Consider the following 6,178-nt stretch of genomic DNA (forward strand, 5'->3'; position numbering starts at 1 on the left):
TTTTTGGAAGTGTGTTTATCCTTTTTACAGCATCATTCCAGTGAGGGTGAAGGGCTGCCAGATTATCAGCTAGACAGGTGCTTCATGAGTATGTTAAGTACATACTGCAGTTGTGCTTGTTTTCTAATGAAACATGGGGTGAAATCAAGACTGGTAGCCTGTATACTGTTTTCAGTTTCCTCAAGAAATAAATCTAATTTCAAAAAAGACAATCTGTAAACTAATTTAAGAACTGAAGCAATGGGACTTGGAAATTCTCATCATGCTTCTAATTTTTCTATTAGCATTGCTCTTTTCTAATATTTATCTCCTTAATGCTTATCTAGTGAGTTCTCAGGTGTCTTTCAGAGACCTAAGTGGAGTTCTGTTATTTAAGGACTCAGTCTGGCTTGGCTGTTTAGCTAGAACAGGGATGGGACCACAGAATCATCTCTCCTCATTGAAATACATAGCTGAGACATCTGCAGCAAGAACTGAGTTGCCTTAGGTTCTTTTTGTAGCTGATAGTGCCAGAAGAGGAGTCATCAGCAAATCTTACCTGGGCGCAGTCTCAGACAGCTCTCTTCTTTACTTCGGTGTTGACTCTTGAATTTCACAGTGCTGGTTGAGACATGCTGAACTGGCAGTGAAGGAAAGGAGATTCTTCTGCTTTAGCTCAGGGATTTTTGTTACCAATGAACCAAGTGTATCAGTAACCTCAAGGAATTTGCTTATTGTAGTGTTATTTCAGCTCATATCTTTGAAACCTAACGTGCCAGGTATTCCTATAGCCAGCTTTTGTAGTTTGGGGAAAATGATAGTGGCTCCTTTTCCCTGACAAATTTGTAGCTACTACACAAAGCCTATCAGTGTGGGCATTTAGATTGGTGTAAAGTGTGTAGTATTTTCAGCTGAACATGAACAATATTGTTGTATTGCTAAAAGTCAAAATATGCCTTTTTCCTCTTTTCCCATAATCAGTCTTCATTTTTCCACATTGCTGTTAGAGCTGTTGAACAGCTGTAGATTTATCCCTTAGATGAATGAAGAGCACAACATTCCAGGTGGCATTTGTTGCTTGGTTCCAGTAATGAGCATAGCTGAGGGTGTGTATCTGCAGTTTCTTTTGACCTCACCAGTATCATCTCCAGAGGAATGGGAAATATTCACCTGATTGCCATCTTTTCATGAAAGCTGTGGCAGATCCATGGAGAAGCACTGCCACAGCCTCCTTGCTGCAGCATGAGTAATGTGACAACGCCAGCATCAAAACAGTTCTGACAGCACCTAGCAAATGAGGGAAGTGTGTGGGAGGGTACTGGAAAAAGATTTAAATAGTATAGTATGTGTGTTAATTTTGAAACAAAACTGAGTGAGGTAGGAGAGCCTGAGAAGAGGTGTCTTCAGCCTGGAATTTTGCATTTAGGAAATGTTCTCACTGTTATGAATGGTTCTAGTGGCTGTGAACACCTTCAGTACACAGTGCAGGAGAGAAATGAAACAGGCCTGCTGCCTTGGCTCTCCTACCTCCCATGAGTTACTGCCTGGCAGCGTGGGTTCCTCATGCTGCCCCACACCCCAGGAACTGGGATGCTCTCACCGTTATCCACACTGCTGGCTGAAGAAAGAGCTGCCTCCTCACAGGCTGTAGGCAAGGTGGGTGGCTGGTTTTCATATCCAGGCTGAAGCCCTCCATATGGAGTTGGGCTGTAAAGCCTGTCTTTACAGCCCAACAAGTATGCTATAGACCAAAGCAAACTACTTCAAGACTTACAGTGACTCAATCCTACAGTCTTGCTGAATGTAGAGAGGCATGGCAGTGTGTTGCACCCATGGACCTCCAGGGACACTACAGACATGGATCAGATGTTTGTGAATGAGCTGATACTAGCTCATATGCTTGGACTCTCATTTCCTCAGTGCTGCTGCTTCTTTTGAATACAGTATCTCTGCAACTTTGGAGCTAATGTTCTTGCCTATCCTCACAGCAGGGGTTAACTCAAACTTCCTCCCTGATAGCCCTAAGCAATTAGAAAGAAATTAAGTGTCTTGGGTGCAGGATAGTGTGCCTGGATGCCTTTAGTGTAGGTGGTGGGTGCTGATGGGCTGCAGGTACAGGTACCAAGGAGCAGTTAACTTGCAGACAGTTCCATGGAAAACAGGAGTGTTGTGATACAGGAGAGCAAGGAAACTGGTTTTGGGGAACCGCTACACCAAAGGGCTAAGCAGCCCATGTGGTTTGGAACTGTGGCTGCCTGTGGTGGATGGCTGCCCAGGCTACTTGGCTCTGCAGCAGGAACACAGCTTTACTTGTTCAGGCCCAGCAGAGTCAGGGCAGGATGAAGAGAGCAGTTGTGTTGGCAGCCAGAGATGGGTCTGTCCTGAATCCTCTCTGGCCTTCCTAGTTCCAGCTGGATAGATGTTTCCAAACAGTGTTTAACAGCTGGTGTCCACGGGGACTGGCAGAAGTGTAAATGCTCATATTCTGCCATTCTCTCTTTCATAGGCAGAAGTAGCACAGGGCATCCTGTTTGGACCCTCAGCCATCCACACAGTAGGGCTGGAGCCAACCCCACTTTTCCTCGCTGGTTGGAGGGTGACTCCTGTGGGAGCAGAGGTCTGCAGTGCTGTCACCAGCAGGAAGACCCCACCTTGGGCCCTCAGCACTGTGCAGAGCCTGGCAAGGGGAAAGGACAGAAAAAGAGATCTTGGCTCTTCTCCCTCCCCACTAGAAGCAGGTGAGGGGCTGCCAAAGGCTTTGCAGCAGGGAGAAGAAAGACGGCGTTCATGGGAGCTGCGTGACTCCGAGCTGGTGGGCTGGGAGCCAGGCACGTCAGCACCTGATGGGCCAGCACAGGAGGAAGGGCTTCCTGCTCCTCGCTCCTCACCTTCTCCAGAGGAGCCCTTTCAAGGGGTCCCAGCCCAGTGTAGTGAGGTCTCTCCTTCCCCACTGCCCTGCCTGTTCTGGGCTGCACTATTGCCTGTGTGGGGCATTGCACAGTGTGCTAAGGAGGTCTTTCCCCAGGAGCCTGGTTTGTTCACTGCTACCCTGGACCATGCTGGCTGAGACAGCTGCCCAGGATCCCTCCTGCCTGCCTGTGTTCTCCACCAGATTTGGGGGACCTGGATCAGTCCTTTTGCCATCTTTGCAGACTCTGCAAAGAAGCAGCCTCTGCTTGTGCACTGGCTGTGTGGAGGCTGCACAGATGGTTCCCAGAGAGAGAGTGCAGGGCTAGGGCTGTGGGGGTGACCCTGGGGGCTGGACAGTCATCACCTCTCACAGCAGATCCCTGCCTCTTCTCCAGGCAGCCTGGAGCCTGCCTAGAGAATCGTTCTTCCAGAAGCCACTGGACAGAAAAGCCCTTGTGCAGCCTTTTTGGAGAGGTGCCTGGTACCTGCTGAGGCAGACTTTCCACTTTCCAGTGAACAGATGCCTGGCTTTGGCTGGGCCATATGGTGTTTTGGACTCACTGCTCTCCAAGCACAACCTCTCCTCCAGCCTTATAAGCAGGTGAGATTGCTCAAGGCTCTGATCCCTGGAGACAGCTCCCTGCAGGCTGTGGGAACTGCCAACAGTCTGGTGCAGGGGGAGGTGTGACAGGTCTGTGCTTGGAGTGTGTACCTCTGGGAAGTGCCACCCAGTCAGTGTGGCCTTGATGCTGGGTCACTGTTCCTGGAGAGGTTTGGCTGTGCAGGGGGCTTGCCCTGCTGGCCCGGGATCTGAGGAAAGCACACCATGCAGTGAGGGTGAGTAAACAGCACTTCAGGTTTGTGGTCAAGGTTGATTGTGACATCCTGGGGACACCTCTGGGGCTGGCATGAAATCAGACTCTGCCTGCCTGCCCAGAGTCTATATCAGAACCAGAATCTCTGGATTCACAATCTTATCCTGTAAGCCATTCCTACAGGAGCTGCTACATCCTTCCTGACTTCTCCAGCAGTCCCTGCTGCTTTTCCCACTCAGTGAGGTTTATTGGGTGAGTGATTGCCCGAGGCTCAGCATCAGCAGTTGTGCTCACTGTCAGGCCATGTGGATTTGGGATGGGAAGGGAGGAGCTGGCAGATTGGCCCTTTGGCAGTATGTTGCAGGGTACAAAGCCAGCCAGCCCTCTTCCTTGCCAAGCTGTAAATTTGGCCCCTTGCTCTAGTGCTTCTCTGGCTTTTCCTGTGGGCTGAGGGTTCATCCCACTCATGCTGTGGCTGCTCTGCTAACTTGTACTTCAGCTCCCTGTGCCCTTATGCTTGCACGCATGGTGCTGTCAGGTCAGCTGCCTGGGTGCACTTCTGACTCACCATGTGCTGCCTGGGCAGATCCCCATTTCATTACTGTTAGGAGTTCATGGCAGTGGGCTGTGAAAGTCTGTTCCCCTCTTTCCCACCCTGCTCAGTCCCATGCACCCAGGAGGGACAAAGCCTATGGAGCTGTCTGCCCTGACCAGGATATCCCTAGCAGTGATGCTGTGCCTGGCTGGGATGCTCTGTGCCGTGGTCTGTCCCTGGCACCTCTCTCCTATGGAGATTTCTGCAGCACAGCACAGGATTCCAAGATCCTGTGCCAGTGCAGGGCAGAGGAGCTGGTGCTTCCCCAGGCATTCTGGCAGGGACCAGCCATTTCCATCTGCATAATGGAGACTGTAGCACAACCACCACCAACCCACTCTGGGATATTTTTAGGCCTTGCTGTGCTGATGAGGGAGAGATGACAGGCTCACTCCACATCCAGACCATGCGATGCCTCTCCCAGCTGCAGCCACCTGGTGCAATGGGAGAAGCGTGGGCTGTTCCCCCAGAGAAGGCAGCTGGGTACTGACTGGGTACTGTGGCTCTGGGCTTGCTGGGAGCAGCTACTGGCACTGGATACCACCATCCTTCTCCCTCTGAACTTGTTCAGCTTCACTGCTTTTGAGAAAGCAGCTTAATGAATTCCCCAGGTCTCACTGGCTCTTGACATTAAGGGTATTTCCTGTCTTGTGAAAGAAAAGGAGGGACGAATCAGAAGCTGTGGGACTGAAGCATGGCAGTGCTTGCACATGGTCACTTGCCGTCACAGAACTGGGGAGCCCTTTCAGCTGAGGAGTTTGGGTTTTCTGCAGGGCCTGAGGCTTGTTGGAAAGTTCTATGGAAGAGGATATCAAAGCTTCCTCTTTTAATCAGAGCCCTGTGTGGGGCTGCAACTGGTGGAGTGGAAGGAGCAGTGATTTGGAGGTGACTGGGGTGGGTTGATGGAGGACAGGAGATCTGGGGCACAAGGCTGTCTCCTGTGGCCAGGCTTGTCTGAAGCTGGTCCCTCAGCACTGCTGCAGAGGCCTGGCATGAAGCAGGTCCCCAGTGCCCTGGACACACACAATGACACAGTGCTACTGGGACGTGACATTGCCAAGCCATGACTGTGTCATGGGAGCTGGCAGAGGGGAGAACTGTCCTGCACAGGGTCTGTGGCTGGGTTAGAGGGGAGCTGGGTTGGGCTGGACTGGAGCAGGCTGCTCTACCCAGCTTCACACCAGGGGTCAAATGCCAGCCCAGGTGGGTTGTAGGTGCTGGACTCTGAACACAGGACTTGTCTGGGTGACTGCAGAAAGCAGCGGTGCTAATCTTCCCCATCCACAGGAACCAGTCTGTCAGGAAGAGTGTCACTGGTACCAACAACTCACTGTGTTTGTCTTACCCCATCCCTTCATTGGAAGGACCAGTTCAGCTGCAGGTGCAAACCTCCCTCAACTGGCTACCAAGACCTGGAAAGCTCCAGCCCTGAGCAGCTGCTTCTGCCTGACCGTGTGGATCTGCCAGCATCCCCCAGCATAGCTGTGGCTCAGGTGATGGCTGCAGAAAGTTCATATTCTCTTGGCTGTGGCATAGGAAGTTGGTTCCCATGCAGCAGGGTGAAGAAGCTTTGTTGGAGAGGTGGGCCTTTGTCCTCACCTTCTTGTGGGTGAGTGGGATGGGCTGCAGCTGAAAACAATGACTGCTGGCCTGGCTGGTCCCCCATGACTGCTGGAGCAGAGGCAGAGTCCTCCATTGGCTGGCAGCTCTGTACATTTACTGTTTAGGATCCCACTTACTACACAAGGATGCAGTGTTCCCTTAGTCCTGTTCTCACTCATACCAACATAGACTTGTGTGACTTCAAGTGATGTACTCGGGGGGGTTGAGGTGTTTTGGCAGCACCCTTCTGTCTGTGTCCCCTGCCTGTGGCTGGCAG

Source organism: Geospiza fortis, unplaced genomic scaffold (genome assembly GCF_000277835.1).
Source record: "Geospiza fortis unplaced genomic scaffold, GeoFor_1.0 scaffold333, whole genome shotgun sequence".
NCBI lineage: Eukaryota > Metazoa > Chordata > Aves > Passeriformes > Thraupidae > Geospiza > Geospiza fortis.